The sequence below is a fragment of the Heterodontus francisci genome, unplaced genomic scaffold (assembly GCF_036365525.1).
Source record: "Heterodontus francisci isolate sHetFra1 unplaced genomic scaffold, sHetFra1.hap1 HAP1_SCAFFOLD_43, whole genome shotgun sequence".
Taxonomy (NCBI): domain Eukaryota; kingdom Metazoa; phylum Chordata; class Chondrichthyes; order Heterodontiformes; family Heterodontidae; genus Heterodontus; species Heterodontus francisci.
Genome location: NW_027141852.1, coordinates 20,458,630 through 20,477,889, shown reverse-complemented (window position 1 = coordinate 20,477,889; position 19,260 = coordinate 20,458,630). Strand labels below are relative to the sequence as shown.

At 45.4% G+C, this 19,260-nt stretch overlaps 1 non-coding gene across 1 annotated transcript; it reads left to right on the top strand.

The window, feature by feature from the left end:
* Positions 1-18,760: 18,760 nt before the first annotated feature.
* trnat-agu (transfer RNA threonine (anticodon AGU)) lies at positions 18,761-18,834 on the top strand. The gene has a single exon. It is a non-coding gene; the product is annotated as a tRNA-Thr (tRNA).
* Positions 18,835-19,260: the final 426 nt, after the last annotated feature.

Sequence of the window (19,260 nt, the reverse complement as noted above, 5' to 3'; positions counted from 1 at the left end):
TGGAAGGTAGCATCATCAGAGCAGATGCGTCAAAGACGGAGAAACTGGGAGAATGGAATGGAGCCCTTACAGGAGGTAGGGTGTGAAGAAGTGTAGTCGAGGTAGCTGTGGGAGTCGGTGGGCTTATAATGGATATTAGTAGACAACCTATCCCCAGAGATGGAGACAGAGAAGTCGAGGAAGGGAAGGGAAGTATCAGAGATGGACCATGTAAGGGTGAGAGAAGAGTGGAAATTGGAAGCAAAGTTGATAAAGTTTTCCAGTTCAGGGCGGGAGTAGGAAACAGCACCGATACAGTCATCAATATACCGGAAAAAGAGTTGGGGGAGAGGGCCTGAGTAGGACTGGAACAAAGAATGCTCGACATATCCCACAAAAAGACAGGCATAACTGGGACCCATGCGGGTACCCATAGCGACACCTTTTACTTGAAGGAAGTGCGTGGAGTTGAAGGAGAAGTTGTTCAATGTGAGAACAAGTTCAGCCAGGCAGAGGAGGGTGGTGGTGGATGGGGACTGGTTGGGCCTCTGTTCCAGGAAGAAGCGGAGAGCCCTCAAACCATCCTGGTGGGGGATGGAGGTGCAGAGCGATTGGACGTCCATAGTAAAGAGGAGGAGGTTGGGACCAGGAAACTGGAAATTGTCAAAATGATGTAAGGCGTCAGAAGAGTCACGGATGTAGGTGGGAAGAGACTGGACCAGCGGAGAAAAGATAGAGTCAAGATGGGAAGAAATAAGTTCAGTGGGGCAGGAGGTGGAAGCGGGCTGTCCGGGGTTGCGGGACTATGAGGTTGGAAGCTGTAGAGGGAAGATCTCCAGAGGAGATGAGGTCAGTGACAGTCCTTTGGATGGTGGCTTGATATTCGCCGATGGGGTCATGGTCCAGAGGGAGGTAGGAAGAGGTGTCTGTGAGTTGGCGCTGAGCCTCTGCAAGGTCGAGGTCGGTACGCCATACAACAACAGCACCACCCTTGTCTGCAGGTTTGATGACCATGTCGGGGTTAGACCTGAGAGAACGGAGTGCATCAAGATCAGAGGGAGACAGGTGAGAGTGAGTGAGGGGGGCAGAGAAATTGAGATGACAAATGTCCAGCCGACAGTTTTCAATGAAGAGATCAAGAGCGGGTAAGTGGCCAGGGGGAGGGGTCCAGGTAGAGGGAGAATGCTGGAGGTGGGTGAATGGGTCTGCTGGTCGGGAGGAGGACTCCTGGTCAAAAGAAGTGAGCCTGGAGGCGGAGAAATATTTTCTGGATACAGCCCGAGGGGATTTCCATGGATGCAGTCCCTCAGTTCACCTTCGTGGGGGTACCTTACACAGTGGTCTTCCCCAGTGAACCTTTGCCCCAAGCTGTAGTGCGTCCCTCAGCACGTAGTCTTGGACCTTGGAATGTGCCAGTCTGCAACATTAGGTCGTGAACAACTCTTTGCGCTGGAAGACCAGAAAGTTTCGGGCAGACCAAAGGGTGGCTTTCACCGAATTGATAGTCCTCCAGCAGCAGTTGATGTTTATCTCGGTGTGCATCCCTGAGAACAGCCTGTGGAGCACAGACTCCTGTGTTACACAGCTGCTTGGGATGAACTGCGATAAAAAACCACTGCATCTTTTTCTGCACCTGCTTTGCAAAGACAGACAGGGCAGTCCTCTCTCCTCTGTCTTGTTTGTTTGCTGTATTGAACCCTTTGCTGAGTCTATTAGGAAGGATGCAAGCATAAGGGAGGTGTTACAATCCGAGGCAGTGGAGTCACTCAGGTTAAAACTTCCCTGTACCTGGATGACGTCGCCGTCTTTTGCTCGGATCCGCTGTCCGTTCGCAGACTGATCAGCATCTGCGACCAGTTCGAACTCGCCTCGGTAGCCAAAGTTAACCACGGCAAGTGCGAGGCCATGTTCTTTGGGAACTGGGCTGACCGATCCTTTGTCCCCTTCACCGTCCGGTCAGACTACCTGAAGTTGCTGGGGATATGGTTCGGAAGGGCCGGGGCGTGCACCAAAACCTGGAAGTAGCGAGTAGCCAGGATACACCATAAGCTGAGCATGTGGGAGCAGCGATCTCTCTCCATTGTGGGTAAGAACCTGGTGATCAGGTGCGAGGCGCTCACGTTGCTGTACGTGGTGCAGTTCTGGCCCATACGCCACTCCTGCGCTGTGGCGATCACCCGAGCCATTTTCCGCTTCATATGGGGTTCCAAAATGGACCAGGTCTGGAGGGACACGATCTTCAAACCCCTGGATAAGGGCGGGAAAAATGTACCCAACGTCACCCTCATCCTGATGACTACCTTCGTGTGCAGCTGCATCAAGCTGTGCGCAGATTCTCAGTACACAATCTCCAAGTGTCACTACGTGCTGAGGTTCTATCTGTCCCCAGCGTTGTGAAGGATGGGCCTGGTCACATTGCCGCGGAATGCTCCATCCAGTTGGACTGTGCCGTACCACCTATCCTTCGTGGGAAAGTTTCTGTGGAAAAACATCTTTGACCACCAATCCTTCAGGTAGTGGTCTGCATGGAATGTCCTCAAGGCCCTACAGGAAAAGGAGATGGTGGATCCAGTCGGATGGTTCCCCGAGCAAACTTTCAAAGTCATTTGGCGGAATGCCTCATCACCAGAACTTTCACACAAGCACCAAGATGAAACTTGGCTGGTGGTGAGAAGAGCCCTCCCCATCAGATCCTTCCTGCACGCCCGAAGTCTCACCCCCTCCGCTCAATGCCCTCGAGGTGGCTGTGGCGGGGAAGAGACAGTTGCCCACCTCTTTCTCTGAATTGCCTCCAATGCAAGTATATCCCTCCTTAAATAAGGAGACCAAAACTGTACACAGTACTCCAGGTGTGGTTTCACCAACACCCTGTACATTTGCAGCAAGACTTCTCTCCTTTTATACTCCATTCCCCTTTGTAATAATGGGTAAAATTCCATTTGCCTTCCTAATTATTTGCTCTACCTGCATGCTAACTTTTTGTGATTCACGTACGAAGACACCCAGATCCTTCCAATCCGCAGCATTCTGTAGTCTCTCGCAATTTAAATAATATTTAATTTATCTGTTCTTACTACCAAAGTGAATAACCTCACATTTTCCCACATTATACTCCAGCTTCCAAATGTTTGCCTGGATCTGAGAGGCCGTGGCGGAATCTAAACTGAGCATCGATGAGCAGTTTATTGCTAAATGCATGGTGATTGATATCACTGTTGATGACATCTTCCATCACTGTGCTGATGATTGATAGTAGACTGATGGGGCGGTAATTGGTCAGATTGGATTTGTCCTGCTTTTTTTTATGGACAGGGCACACCTGGGCAATTTTCCACATTGTCGAGTAGCTGTTTGTGTTGTAGCTCAAAAAAAAATTATCTTAATAAATTATCGGCTGTAAGCACGTTTGTCATCAGGTTGAATAATTTCTGTGTGAGGAATGTTCCAGCATCATAAACCAGGGGAACGTGCTGACTGAGCAGTGTCTTCATCTCTTCTGGGCAGTCGGACAGTTCACCCTTCATTCTGCTCTGATTCACTTTCCCAAAGCAGATCTATAGATTCTCACATCTGGAGACTGGGTTTTCTTGTTAGGTTCCTTTCGATTTTTCTTGCTCCTGAATGATAATATATGCCAACCTTGGATCAAGGGGAACCCTGTCGCAGTTCTGGGAGGGAGGGGAAGGGGGAAGGCAGAGGTTGAGAGTCCTGTCAACTACACTGGGACGGGGGGGAGGGGGAAGGGGGGAGGGCAGAGGTTGTGGGTCCTGTCAACTACACTGGGACGGGGGTGGGGCGTTGAAATCTGATGATGTTGTTGAATTTAATTTCAAACTCTCCTTGAACTCTCTGCCGATGAAGACTGAAAAAGGGAAGAACAACCACACAACAAGGGTATCAAATCCAAGACCCTGAGATTAAAAGTCTCATACTCTACCAACTGAGCTAACAAGGCCTGATACAGTACTTCTACTCTGATACAGTAAATCCACTTACAGACGCCCCAAAGTGTGAGAAATTCCTCTCACTCATCAATAATAAAACCGAAATCTTTTTACCTTCCAAATGCTGCCATTTATTTTGTCAGTATTTATTTCTCTCTCCTTTATATTTAGTTCATGCATTTCTTCAGAATTTTTTTATTTCAATTATATCTGAGGGAAGAAATGAACAGATCTGGCAGCTCAAAACTGGGCATCCATGAGGCACTGTGGGTCATCAGCAGCAGCAGAATTGTATTTAAACACAATATGTTACCTCCTGGCCTGACATATCCCTCACTCTACCATTACCATCAAGCCAAGGGAGCAAGAGTGGTTCAATGAAGTGTGCAGGAGGGCATGTCAGGAGCAGCACCAAGCAGACCTAAAAATGAGGTGTCAACCTGGTGAAGCTGCAACACAGGATTACTTGCATGTCATATAGCGGAAGCAGCATGCAATAGACAGAGCTAAGCAATCTCACAATCAACAGATCAGATCAAAGCTCTTCAGTCCTGCCACATCCAGTCCTGAATGGTGGTGGATAATTAAACAATTAACAGGAGTCACAGAGAGTCATAGAGTCGTACAGCATAGAACCAGGCCCTTCGGCCCACCGCGTCCATGCCGAACATTATGCCTATCTATACTAATCCGACCTGCCTGCATTAATTCCATATCCCTCCATGCCTTGCTCATTCAAGTACCTGTCCAGATGCCTCTTAAATGTGACTACTGTTCCTGCCTCCACCAGGCAGTTCATTCCAGATACCCACTATTCTTTCTGTGAAAAATTTACCCCTTTGACCCCCTTTAAACCTCCTCCCTCTTAGTTTAAATCTATGCCCTCTAGTTTTAGTCACCCCTACCATGGGAAACAGACTCTGGCTATCTACACTATCTATACCTCTCATAACGTGTGACGCAGGAGTGAAGAACGAGTGGCCAAGAGGAGGGAAATGGCACGGCCTAGAGCTAATGGCTGGAGTGGGGGTTGGGGGGCTGGGAGCGAGTGGCAGGAGAGCTGGGTGACGCGAACGGAGAACAATCATCCAGGGGAGCAGCGAGGTGGAGAGCGAGCAGCTGAGGAGAAGAAGCGTCAAGGCCGAGGGGGGAGAGCTCCAACCTCAAAGTCTCCCATTCAGCCGCTTCCTTCAGCTGAGTGAGAGGCTGGATACCCGATGACACTTTAGCGTGAATGTGCGAAGATGGAACATGGGCGGATATGCGATGATGTTGGTGCTGAACCATGACATCATCCTGTGCATGTGCCACTTAATCCTGGCAAGATGTAGCTGCGCCTATGAGCAGCTTGGCGCTCTCCGATGATGTCAGCGGGCCGCTCCGTTGACAGGAATCACATTGTGTCAGCAGTGCCCACATCCCAGGAAAGAATAAAAAAGAGATTTACCACAATGGTAGCAGGGTGAGGGATTTCAGTTATGTGGAGAGATTGGAGAAGCTGGGGTTGTTCTCCTTGCAGCAGAGAAAGTTCAGAAGAGATTTGACACATTTGTTCAAAATCATGGAGGTTTTCAATAGTTTAAATAAGGAGAAACTGTTTGCAGTGGTAAAAGGGTCAGTAAGCAGAGGACACAGATATCAGGTGATTGGCAGAAGAACCAGAGGTGACATGAAGAGCCATTTTTTACACTGCAATGTGTTGTGATAAAGAAAGAAAAGACTTGCATTTATATAGCACCTTTCAAGACCACTGGACATATCAAAGCACTTTGTAAACAATGAAATACTTTTGAAGTGTAATCACTGTTGTAATGTCAGAAATGCAGCAGCTAATACCCACAAACAGCAATGTGATAATGACCAACTGATCTGATTGAGGGGCAAATATTGATCACAACACCAGGGAGAATTGCTCTTCACTTGTTTGAAATTGCAGCATGGGATCTTTTACATTCACCCAAACATGCAGACCAGGTCTTGGTTTAACATCACACCTGAAAGGCAGCACCTTCAACACCCTCAGTGCTGCACTGCAGTGTCAGCTGTGAAATCTGAACCCAGAAGCTTGTGATTTCGAGGTGAGTGTGACCAACTGAGCCACAGCTTTTACCTGAGTCTCAATCCTTCTACCAACAGTTTCTCTCTATCGGGTCTGTCACGACCCCTCATGATTGTGAACACCTCTATCAAATCTCCTCTCGAAGGAGAACAACCCCAGCTTCTCCAATCTATCCACATAACTGAAATCCTAACCACACGTTGCAGAAAGGAATTTTTCCTCAAGTTCCTTCTGGTTTTGTGAGTCACTTTAAATCTGTAACCTTCGGTTATTGACCGTTCAGCAGTTAGAAACAGTTCCTCAGTATTTACTCTACCTCAAACCTTCAAGGAAGCTCTGCAAAGTAACTGAAAATCAAGTTGTCAGAAGTGGGATTTAAACACATGCCTCCAGTGAAAGCTGGAACCTGAAAATAGAAGCTGAAACCGCTCAGTCACCTCAACTGTTCAGACCTTTTTGACCTTGACATCACTTCTGTACTTTGAAAGGTTCACTCAGTTCAGGAACTTGTTCAATGTTACTGGAATGCTCAGTGACTGGGATATTAACTCCCCCGGGTTTTCCTGAGCTTGTTCTCGGTGTATGGGGATGTTTGTCCTGGGCCGTGGAATCTTGCATCACTGGAATGGACATTAACCCACTGATTGAATCTGTATTCACTGCTTTCCACTGGTGCTGGGTAATTGCAGAGTGTGGGGCCGGAATGTTGCTGCTTGTCCCGGCCTCACACACTCTGGGAAAGAGTGAATAATTGATGCGTCTGTTTCTGTATCTGAAATGTGACTTAGATCTGCTGTTATTAACCGAGGCAGCGCTGCAGGAGGATACGTTAATAATCTCTCACTAATCAACTGTAAACAGTCAGAATGTGTAACTTTGAGCAGCGCTTTCTGCACCGTCAGGGCTGGAAAGTTGAGGGAGGGAGAGACACTGTCAGTATCTGAGTGTATACAGCACTGTACAGAGAAAGAGCCAATATACCGGGGCTGAGACACAGTGCATCTTTTCACATTTAATCACAATAATATCCACAGTCAGGAGCTGAAAATGATGAAAAACTGAATAGCAAGAGCAAAAGTAAGAAAAGTAAGTAATTATAGATTAGCTGATTAGCTTTCACTGTGTTACCTGGTAGTCTACTGTTTTATATTCAATGCTGTCTCCACTGTGGCCAGGGAATGATTTCTTCTCAAAGGCTGAACATTAACAAAACTGCTTGTAATTTAAAATCTTTTAAAAGTAATTCCATGGAGCTAATGGGGCAAAGTCAAATAACTGCACCAATTATAGGAGAGCTGGTTGGTGATGACGTGGATGTGTCTGCAGTGTGCAGGACCAGACTGTTTCTATAGATTCACAATGAATGTTCCACCCTTTATTTATAACAGTAAAACTGATAGTGGACAATGGCTATTCTGGTTGCAGCAACCTGAAGATTTAACTCATTGACACCCTGCTTTAGGGGAATCGAGAAAGCACAACACCCAGCTCTGTCAGTTAGTATGTTTGTTTGTTCACCCACAATTTGATGGTTCAAGCACATAAATGGATGAGGCTTTATTAACTTAAACTCTTCTACATCTGCTTTATTACTCTTGCTGTTGATTTTTCAAAGATAAGGTTAATCAAGTCTTTCTTTGTGAAATCCATGCTGACTGTGTTTTATTATTTTCCATTTCCATCTGTATTTTCTACTTTGGAGGATTACAGGATATTATCATTTTTTTAATTCATTCATGGGAGGTGGGTGTCGCTGGCTGGGCCAGCATTTATTATCCATCCCTAATTGCCTTGAGAAGGTGGTGCTGAGCTGCCTTCTTGAACCACTGTAGTCCATGTACTGCTGTTATGAGGAGAGTTCCAGGATTTTGACCCAGCAACAGTGAAGGAACGGTGATACAGTTACAATTCAGGATGGTGTGTGGCTTGGAGGGGAACTTGCAGGTTGTGGTGTTCCCATGCATCTGCTGCCCTTGTCCTTTTGGTGATAAAGGTCACGGGTTTGGAAGGTGCTGTCGAAGGAGCCTTGGCACATTGCTGCAGTGCATCTTGTGGATGGTACACACTGCTGCCACTGTGTGCCAGTGATGGAGGGCATGTAAGTTGTAAATGGGGTGCCAATCAAGCGGGCTGCTTTGTCCTGTTGAGTTTCTTGAGTATTGTTGGAGCTGCACCCAGCCAGACAAGTGGAGAGTATTCCATCACATTCCTGACTTGTGGACAGGCTTTGGGGAGTCAGGAGGTGAGTTACTTGCCGCAGGATTCCTGGTCTCTGACCTGCTCTTGTAGCCATAATATTTATATGGCTACTGCAGTTCAGTTTCTGCTCAATGCTCACCCCCAGGTTGTTGATAGTGGGGGATTCAGCGATGGTAATGCCATTGAATGTCAAAGGGAGATGGTTAGATTCTCTCTTGTTTGGGATGGTCATCGTCTGGCAGTTGTGTGGTGGGAATCTTATACATCTTTATTGCAGAGTAATCTATTGTACTGATGAGTGACTACACTTGAAAAGTCGTGAAATGCAAGTCTTGCTTTTTCCATTGTTATCAGTGTCATTGTGATCAAAAGATAGGATTCATGAGCACAAAGTTTAAATCAATTTTGATCAAAATAATGTAAAAGCATCTATAATTTTGCACTATACTTAATAATCTCCATCTTCCTATCCTTACCAAATACAATGTCTTTGACCCTGAAATTAATTCCACAATCTCAGTCCCTCAGACAATTTCAGCTCAGTTCTGATGAAAGGTCACAGATCTGAAACGTTAACTCTGTCTCTCACTCCACAGATGCTGCCAGACCTGCTGAGTATTTCCATCATTTTCTGTTTTTATTTCAGATTTCCAGTATCTGCAGTATTTTGCTTCTGTGTTACTTTGAAAGTTAAAACTGACCCACCTGCCTACAATTCACACTGGGGTCTCCCATGAAATGATTCTGTATAATGTTGATGTAGTGAATACAGACTCCGAGCACAGAGCTTCCTGTGGGGAATTGGGGATATGAAAACCAGCAGACTTTGCAGGAATTTCCACTGGGAGCACAAATTCACAAAATCTACCTTTTATATATCGATTCATTTTGATTGTCCTTCTGGAAAATTATTTTGAAACCATTTAAACATCAACCCACAGCTCCATGACTGGGTCAATTATGAGGTCATCCTCTGACAGGTCATGTGACAGCTGGAGCCACAAGACATCAGAACCAGATTTGTGACTGGATTAAAACCCGGAATCCTGTCATAATGGCTTTTCAAATAAAGCTGTTGCTGTTTGAAAACACAGCAGTTAAACTTTCTGCCTGACCATGAGGGGAGCTAGGGAGAAATTTACAAAACTAAATCCTTTTACAAAATAGTTCAAAAACCATTCACTGAAAAATCATGTGAGGACTCATATGCAGTAGAGAAACAAGCAGAATACAGAAAATACAGAGGAGAGCTGAAAAAGGAAAAGAGATCAGCAAGATGTATGAGAAAAGATTAGCAGGTCACATAACTGGGAACACTGAAGTCTTTTACCAAACATATGGACAGTCAATGAAAGGGTGGGTCAATTAGGAGATCCTGTGGAGGCAGAGGGTGTGGCTGAGGTACCAATTAAGTACATTTCATCTGTCATCACAAAACAAACGGATGCTGCAAATGTCACAGTAAAGGAGGAGGAAGTGGAGAATTTGGAGGGGATGAAAATAGATAGAGGAGACAATTACAAGGTTAGCAGTGCTCACACCTGTCTACAGGTCACCCGGTCTGGATGGGCTGCATCCTGGGTTGCTGAGGGAAGTAAGGGTGGAAATAGCGGAGACTCGAACCACAATCTTTCAATCCTCCTCGAAATTGCGAATGATGCCAGAGGACTGGAGGATGGAGGTAAGCTTGGGTAGCTCGATCTTAGTTTAACTTGACCATTTTTATAATGTATCCATTGTCAAAACTAACAACGTTACGAAAGCCATTTTATAATTAACACATGACCAAAGGAACCATTTTGTGTTCAGTACTAACGTTTATATCCTGTATAATTAATGAGTAGCTACCCATCCTGAAACAGATGATTGCAAAAGTAATGAACCTTGATTGAGTTATAATTAATGAATCAATAAACATTTTAGAGAGAATGGGTTTTCATTTAAAGTTTGTTCAATCTAATTACTGTGAGTTTCTGTGTCTTTGTGGGAAAGGGCAGTTTCAGCTAAATGTATTCAAACAATGGACCTTTCTAGGACCCCTGATAAAACCCATGGTCTGGTACATCGTGACCTTCAAGAGTCTCGATTTAATGAATAGGAAACTTGTTTCAGATCAGATTGGGAGACAGTGTGAAACCACTCCATTGTACTCATGTCTGAGATGCCGAGGATAGGTGACTGTTCGTGGAAGACGTCATTAAGAACTAATTAAATGTACCTAGCAACAGGTAGGAGCAATTATTATTTTACAAGGTGGTGTGATGGCCATCCAGGGGTTAAAAGTAGGGATCTTGTAAGTTTTCAGTGTGCAGGAACACTAGAAGATCTCAGGGGTAAAGGCTCAGATCATCAACCAGGTTCTCCACCTGATGAGGGATCTAGACTGGACAAAGAGGACCGTGACACTCTGAGACCAAGCTCGACCAGTCCGCACACCTGCTAGAGCTGCAAAGTGAAATTCCCCAAGTTTGTTAAGTATAATTTTACTTTCAATTATTAAGTACTATTTTACTCTCAATACTTATTAAACAATTATCCTGTTGCCTTATTGGTTAAAGTCATGCCCAAAGTGATTGTCCACAATAGACTTTCCAGAACTGAAAGATAAGTCTGCAAGGATTGCTAATTTTACAGCCCTGTTTAAAAAGAGAGATAAACCTAGGAACTACAGACCAGTTAGTCTAATGTCGGTGGTAGGGAAACTTTTAGAGGCAATTATCCAGGAGGAAATTAATTGTCACTTGGTAGAACATGGGCTAATAAATGACAGCCAGTACAGATTGGTTAACAGAAGATTGTGTCTGAAATAATTAATTAATTTCTTTGATGAAGTTTCACACAGAGTTGACCAGGGTGGTGAGGTTGATGATGTGTGTCTGGACTTCAAAATTGTGTTTTAAAAAGTACCATAAAATAGACTTGTTAACAAAATTCGAGCAGATGGGATTAAAGGGACAGTGGCAGCGTGGATACAAAATTGGCTGAGGGACAGAAAGCATAAAGTAGGGTGAATGCTTGTTTTTCAGAATGGAAGGACTAATCCAGGAATGTCACTGTTGTTGCAGTGTGTGCAGTGTCTGACTCTGAGCTGTCCTAGGGAGGGGGCTGTTTGTGATGTTCCTGTGGGGTGTATTATCATCAGGGTATCTCTCTGAGCTGTCACAGGGATGGGGCAGTGTGTGATATCCTTGTGCATGTCATGCATGCCCACTGGTGTGTGGTTCCATCCTGATGCCAAGAAACAGAGCCCCATCTACGGGCAAAAAGTCTCACTTCCCTGTGGGTGTCTTGAGAGAGAAGAAGGCTTAGGGAGAAAACCTGGACAGTAAATCCGGAGTGGAGTCCCGTAGGCGGTTACCTGTTACTTATCAGGCAGTTTTCCAGCAACTCCTGTAGCAGAGCTGTTACCAAACAGTACTGGATTTTCCCTTTCCTTTGGACAATACTAGCAATGCTGAGAGGGGGTCCTGATGTTCAGGGTCTCCATACTATTTGCCCATGAGAGGACACTCCAACTTTGTGGTTAAACATTAACACAACATGGGAAGAAACAGTTACCGATTATAAGCTCTCATTCAATTGGTGTAGAGTATGAGCACCAGGGGTTACTTCCGACAGTGGTAGAGAACATCAGATCTCATTGGATAACTACCACCTACTCCAAGCTGGGTAACCCCAGTCAGTTAGTTGCTATCCTGCCACAACCTGCTTGCTTCAATGGGTGCTTGGAGCTCAGAGAGTCATCTCTCAACAGGTGGATCGATAATCTGTGCACCAGGCAAGACAAACTTAACAAAGAAGACACCAGTCCTTTTCATCACAAACTGGAACGTGAGGACCATGTGTCCTGGCCTTACCGACAACCTTCTGCAGGTTGATGACACACACAAGACAGCTGTGAAGTACAAAGAACTCACAAGACTCAATGTGGACATTGCTGTTCTGCAGGAACACCTTCTTCTGGCAAGGGGAATGCCCAAGAGGCAACTCGTGAGCCTGGAGTGGGTTTCACAGTAAAAAAACATGCTACTTGCGATGAGTGAACCCCCCCCCACCCCCCACAGTTGGCTCAGAGACACTTCCTACTCTTCACTTGTCAACAAGCTCGGGCCCAGTTAATCTCATGTGCACCTATGTCCCGACACTCACCTCCACCCTAGATGTCAAGGATCAATTCTATGTGACACTTGACACTGCCATCAGTAGAATTCCCAGCACCGAGGGTTTGTACCTTCCAGGAGACTTCAACACAAGCTTGGGTACTGACTACAGCTTGGCCAACGAGCATAGGGCACCAGGGGCTTGGCAAGATGAACAAAAATGGACAGAGGTTGCTGGAGCTATGCTGTCAGCATGGATTCTGTGTGATGAACAGCTACTTCCAGGTCAAGCTGTGCCACAGGGTGTCCTGGAGACATCTGAGATCACGCCACTGGCACCAGCTAGACCTTATCATCACCAGACCTACCACCCTCAGCAGTGTCCTCATCACTCGCAGCTATCACAGTGCTGACTGTGAAACTGATCACTCCCTGGTGTGTAACAAGGTCAGGCTTCAGACAAGGAAGCTTCACCCATCCATGAAGAAAGGTCGTCCTCAGATCAACACTCGCCGAACCACTGATCCAGAAAGGACCCAGGAGTTCCTCAACATCCTTGATCAGGCACTTTCAAACAACAATGCACTCACTGTGTATGGAAAAAGAGATGGGAGGAATGCTGACTGGTTTGAGGCTTATTGGAGTGAAATAGAGTCAGTTATTGCAACTAAGAGGAGAGTCCTCATGAACTACAAACCAGTCCCCAGCAAACAAAATCTCGATGCTCTCAGAGCTTCCAGAAACAGGTCTCTGCAGACTGCTCGGCCCACCTCCTTCTGGAATGTGTCTTTGCAAAGCAGGTGTGGAAAGAGATGCAGTGGTTTTTGTTGAGGTTCATCCCAATCAGCTCTGTAACACAGGAGTCTGTGCTCTGCGGGTTGTTCCCAGGGACGCACACCGAGACAAACATCAACTGCTGCTGGAGGACTATCAATTCGGTGAAAGATGCTCTTTGGTCTGCCCGAAACTTGCTGGTCTTCCAGAGCAAAGAGTTGTCCATGATCGAATGCTGCAGACTGGCACATTCCAAGGTCCAGGACTACGTGCTGAGGGACGCACTACAGCTTGGGGCAGCCGCAGCAAAGGCTCAATGGGGAAAGACCACAGTGTATGGTCCCCCCACCAAGTTGAACTGAGGGGCTGGATCCATCAGAAACCCCTCGAACTGTATTGGGAAAATTTTCATTTGCTGTAAAATGTAAAAATGTCTATGGTATGACAAATCAAATGGAAGGGTTGTGAGGCAACTCATGATTGTATTGAAGGAAACTGATCTCCCTTGTGCTGTTTGCATTTTTTGACTTGGTGCTGTTTGAAACTGTTTAGTAATGTATTTTTTACAGATTTTTATGAATAAAGTATATTTTATAAATTAAAAAAAAAACTGCTCGGCACTGCTGGTTAATCAATACTGGTTAAAACTCTGCAACAGCATACAATCTGCTGCTGAATCCGGGGATGCTGGAGGGATGTATGAAGGAATTAAGAAAGCAATGGGACCAGCAGTAACTAAATCAGCACCTTTGAAGACAAAGAGAGGGGTGATCATCACTGAACCTAACAAGCAGATGGAAAGGTGTTTGGAGCATTACCTTGAACTCTACATAACGGAGAACATTGTCATTGAAGTAGCTCTCAGCGCCATTCCAGACTTCCCTGTCATGGAGGAACTGGACAGTGAGCCCTCCATAGTGGAGCTCAACAAGGCCATTGACCTTCTTGCCTGTAGTAAAGCCCCGGGAAATGATGTTATTCCACCTGGAATCATCAAAAGTGGAAAAGCGGCTCTGCTGCAGCATCTCCATGAACTTCTGTGTCTCTGTTGGAAGGAAAGATCTGCACCTCAAAACATACGTGATACAAATATTGTCACCTTGTACAAAAATAAGGGGGAAATCGCAGTGACTGCAGAAATTACCGAGGCATCTGCTTGCTAAGTATTGTGGGGAAGGTCTTTGCTCACATTGCTCTGACCAGATTGAAGACCCTGGCATCACACATCTATCCTGAGTCTCAGTGCAGCTTCAGAGCTGGTAGATCGACAGTCGACATGATTTTCTCACGTCGGCAGTTACAGGAGAAGTACTGTGAACAGGACAGACCACTCTACATTGTCTTTATAGACATCACCAAGGCCTTCGATCTTGTCAGCAGAGACGGACTCTTCAAACTGCTGTGGAAACTAGGCTGCCCTCCTGAACTCTTGGGCGTCATTTCTTTCCACGAGAACATGCACAGTTCCGTCAGTTACAAAGGAGCAACATCAGACACTTTCAAGATCAGCAGTGGAGTAAAGCAGGTTGTAAGCTCCTCACAGCTCACATCTTTACAATTAGCATACTCTTCTCCATTCTGCTATTTTACACTTTCAGTGACTCAGATGGGGGTGTCCACCTGCATACCAGAGCTGACGACAAGCTGTTCAACTTGGCAAGACTGTGCGCCATGACCAAAGTGGGTAAATTCCTAGTCCGTGAGTTGCTGTTTGCTGATGACGCTGTGCTGAAATCCCATAATGAAGTTCACTTGCAGCAGCTTGTAGATCGCTTATCCCTGGCCTGCAAGGAGTTTGGACTGATGATCAGCATCAGGAAGATCAAAGTTATGGGCCAGGACGTAGAGACTCCACCTTCCATCAACATCGACAGCCTCACTTTGGAGGTTGTCAACAGCTTCACATACCTTGGATCAACAATCACCAGCAATCTGTCCCTTGATGCTGAAATCAGCACCAGGATTGTCAATGCTGCAGCTGTCATGTCAAAGTTGAGAAGACGAGTATGAACCGACAGCAAACTGATCGAAAATATAAAGCTCTGCGTGTACCAGGCTTGTGTTCTCAGCACCCTCTTTTATAGGAGAGAAGCATCAACAACTTATGCAATTCAAGAAAAGCAGCTGAACAGCTTCCACCTCCGCTGTCTCAGATGGATATTGGGCATCTCCGGGCAGGACAGAGTGCCGAATGCAGAAGTACACCAGCGTGCAGGGATCTGCAGCATGTTTGCCCTCTTGAGTCAGCGGTGACTCTGTTGACTGGGTCATGTGTGCTGAATGGATGACGGTCGCTTTGCCAAAGACACACTCTTTGGTGAGCTTGCTATCAGCACGAGACCAACAGGTCACCCACGTCTATGATACAAGGGCATCTGCAAGCGAGATCTCAAGCAGACTGGGATTGGAGTCGATGCATGGGAAGTCCTTCCTGCTGACTGGAATTCCTGGAGAAAGGCATTCAGGAAGACCATGGGAAAAGCAGAGGACAAAAGAAATGACCAGTTGGGGGCAAAGAGAGCTCAGAGGAAGGAAAAATTATCAGTCGACCTCGGGCCAATGATATTCATCTGTACCAGCTGTGGAAGGGATTGTCACTCACGAGTCGTCCTCTACAGCCACAACAAACGATGCTTAATACAGAAGTGACGTACACCCCGGGCGTAGCCCATCGTCTTCTGAGACGGACGATTGCCTATTACTACTACAACTACAGCTACAACTACAAGAGCGGGTCATGAGGCTGGGAACTCTGTGGCGACTAACTCATCTCTTGACTCGCCAAAGCCTGCCCACTACCTACAAGGCACAAGTCAGAAATGTGATGGAATACTCATGCCTGGATGAGTGCAGCTCCAACAACACTCAAGAGATTGACACCATCAGGTCAAAGCAGCCCACTTGATTGGCACCCCATCCACCACCTTAAACATTCATTCCCTCTAGCACCAGTGCAGAGTGGCAGCAGTGTGTAACATTTACAAGATGAACTGCAGCAACTTGCCAAGCCTCCTTCAACAGCACCTTCCAACCCACAAACACTACCACCTGGAAGGATAAAGGCAGCAGACGCATGGGAACATTACCACCTTCAAGTTCCCCTCCAAGTCACACACCATCCTGACTTGGCACTATACCGCCATTCCTTCACTGTTGCAGGGTCAAAAACCAGGAACACCCTCCCAAAAAGCACTGTGGAGGTGCCAGAGGATTGAACAGTGGCAAATGTGACTTGCTATTTCAACAAAGGGTGTAAGGACAATCCAGGTAACTACAGGCCAGTTAGATTAACAGCAGTGGTGAGTAAGGTTTTAGGAACAATAATTAGGGAAAAAAATCAACAGTCACTTGGAGAGATTTGAGTTAATTAAGGAGAGTGAGCATGGATTTATAAATGGGAGTTCATGCTTGACTAACTGCATTTTTTGATGAACTAACAGGAAGATGATGCAGCGAATGTTGTTGATATGGATTTTAAGAAAGGATGGATGGATGGATTAAGAATGGATGAGAAGGGGATTGAGTTTAAGAGCCACGAGGCTATGCTGCAGCTCTGTAAAGCCCTGGTTAGACTACACTTGGAATATTGTGTTCAGTTCTGGTCGCCTCATTATAGGAAGGATGTGGAAGCTTTAGAGAGGGTGCAGAGGAGATTTACCAGGATGCTGCCTGGACTGGAGGGCATGTCTTATGAAGAAAGGTTGAGGGAGCTCGGGCTTTTCTCATTGAAGTGAAGAAGGATGAGAGGTGACTTGATAGAGGTGTACCACTTGATGAGAGGCATAGATAGAGTGGATAGCCAGAGACTTTTTCGCAGGGCGGAAAGGGCTATCACCAGGGGGCATAATTTTAAGGTGATTGGCAGAAGGTTTAGGGGAGATGTCAGAGGTAGGTTCTTTACAGAGAGAGTGGTGGGTGCGTGGAATGCACTGCCAGCGGTGGTAGAAGAAGCAGATACATTAGGGGCATTTAAGCGACTCTTGGATAGGTACATGGATGATAGTAGAATGAAGGGCATGTAGGTAGTTTGATCTTAGAGTAGTTTAAAGTGTCGGCACAACATCGTGGGCCGAAGGGCCTGTACTGTGCTGTACTGTTCTAAGGTACCACATAAAAGGGTGGTTAACAAAAGTGAGGTTCATGCAATAGGAGACTCCCTGTCCAATTGGATAGAAAATTGCCTTAAGGACAGAAAATAGCGAATCATAGTAAACGGTTCTTTGTCAGACTGGAGGATAGTCGACAGTGGGTGTTCTCCAATGGTCACTGCGAGAACCACTGCTTTTTCTGCTATATGTAAATGACTAGGATCTTGGAAAATAGAGTAGAATCTCAAAATATGCTGATAACACCAAACCTGGAGGAGTGGTAAATAGTGAGGATGAAATGAACTGCCTGCAACAGGACAGTGATAGGCTAGCAGAATGGGCAGACAGGTGGCAGATAGAATTTAATAGTGACTAGTGTGAGGTGATAGACTTTCGCAGAAGGGATAGGGAGAGGCAATATATACTTAATGACACATTTCTAAAGAGTGCTAAAAATAAGGCTCTTTGTAAGTGTCTTGTTGGTCCAGGGGTATGGTTTTCATTTTCGATGTGTAATTGGATAGCATGTGAGAGATCCTAGTTTCAAATCCTGCATGACTCCTACTTCATTTGCATTTTTAGTTGAAGGTCATCGATTGGTTGCAGCCTTACAAAAAGCGGAGTTGACTTTCACACGGAGCCTGTTTGAGGACCAGAGAACTGGATTCAAAGAGCCTGTTGACAAAATTGAAATGAACTAAATGTACAGATTGCCAAGTGTGTGTATGAAGGTGAAGCAGTAACTGAGAGCTGGATCCAAAAACAACAGGACTGGGTTCTGGTATGGAATGGAATTCTTCTGTGTTTCTGTTGTTTGTCTTGGATTAACTCATCGATTTTTTGTTTTTCACTTTGTCGATTTGTTTGAATAATTGTGGATCCTTCTTCAGGGTGTTTTCTTTCACCAGGTAGTTCTGACCTCTGATGATGTTGATCGTAATAAGCTTCAACTCACTGATAGTTTTGGAAGTGAGCAAATTTCCTTTGCTTGAGTCTACAACATGGAACTCAGTCTGACATGTGGATCCATGGGAGGATTTGAAAGCTGCCCCAGCGTTGGAGCATACAGTTGCATCCATCCAATAAGAGACCGAGTAGAAGTGACAGTTCAGTCAGTCGAACATGAGACTTTTAATCTCAGGGTTGTGAGTTTGAGTGCCATTCTGTTTTTCCCTTTTTTTTGGCTTCATTAGCAGAGAGTACAAGGATTGTTTGACGTGAAATTCAACAACAGTATGAGAAAGTCTCACTTTGATTCAGGACTCTTATCTCTCTGCAGCATCTTGCTGCGAAGAATTGAACTTTATCTCATTTCCTTCTCAGCTCAGGGTCAGTGCGGCTCAGTGGGACTTCTGGCTGTCTCCCGCTTCACAATCCATCAGTGCTGAGAAAGCAATGGGGAATATTACTCACATGTTGTATTCTGTAAACTTTTGGAAAAAATTGAATTATGTATTTACTTCCAAAACATTCATTCTCAGTTCTGGGAAAAATACAGTATATGATCGACTGTATCTGGAAGTGGGAAAAGTTAAAATATGTTGTGACCAGTGGAGAAGTGGGATGAGAATAAATAGTGCCCTTCTCTGATTTCAACTGCACAATCCTTTTCAATCTGGCTCTCTGGCTTAGTTGGTTACAGCACCTGTCCAGTAAGCAGGAGATCCTGGGTTCAACTCCCAGCAGAGCCTTATTGCACATTTGCAGTGTGCTTTAGAAGCTTCCTGATCTTTCATTTACATTTCTGTCTTGTGAAATTTGACATAGAATTCAAATTACATTATGAATTTCAGTCACAGGAGAAAACAGCCTTTGTGAAGGATGTGAGTTTGGAATGGCTGTTCCTCCTTGCACAGAAATTCAGTGCTGATACGCCAAAGGCAACTTCTTTGATAGAAGTTTGTTCACAGTTACATTCAACCTGGAAAACAGCTCGACATTAATCTCACTGAAGGAAAGTGTGACTGCGTTGTATGTTTCAGAGTGTTTGTGTCGTTATGTGTTGCTTTCAACCGTGACTGGGACATGACGCAAGTGGGAGGGTTGATCCGAGGTTTGGAATATTTGTCAGTCAGGAACAAGAAAAATCAAAGGAAGCAAATAAGAAAACCTATGTC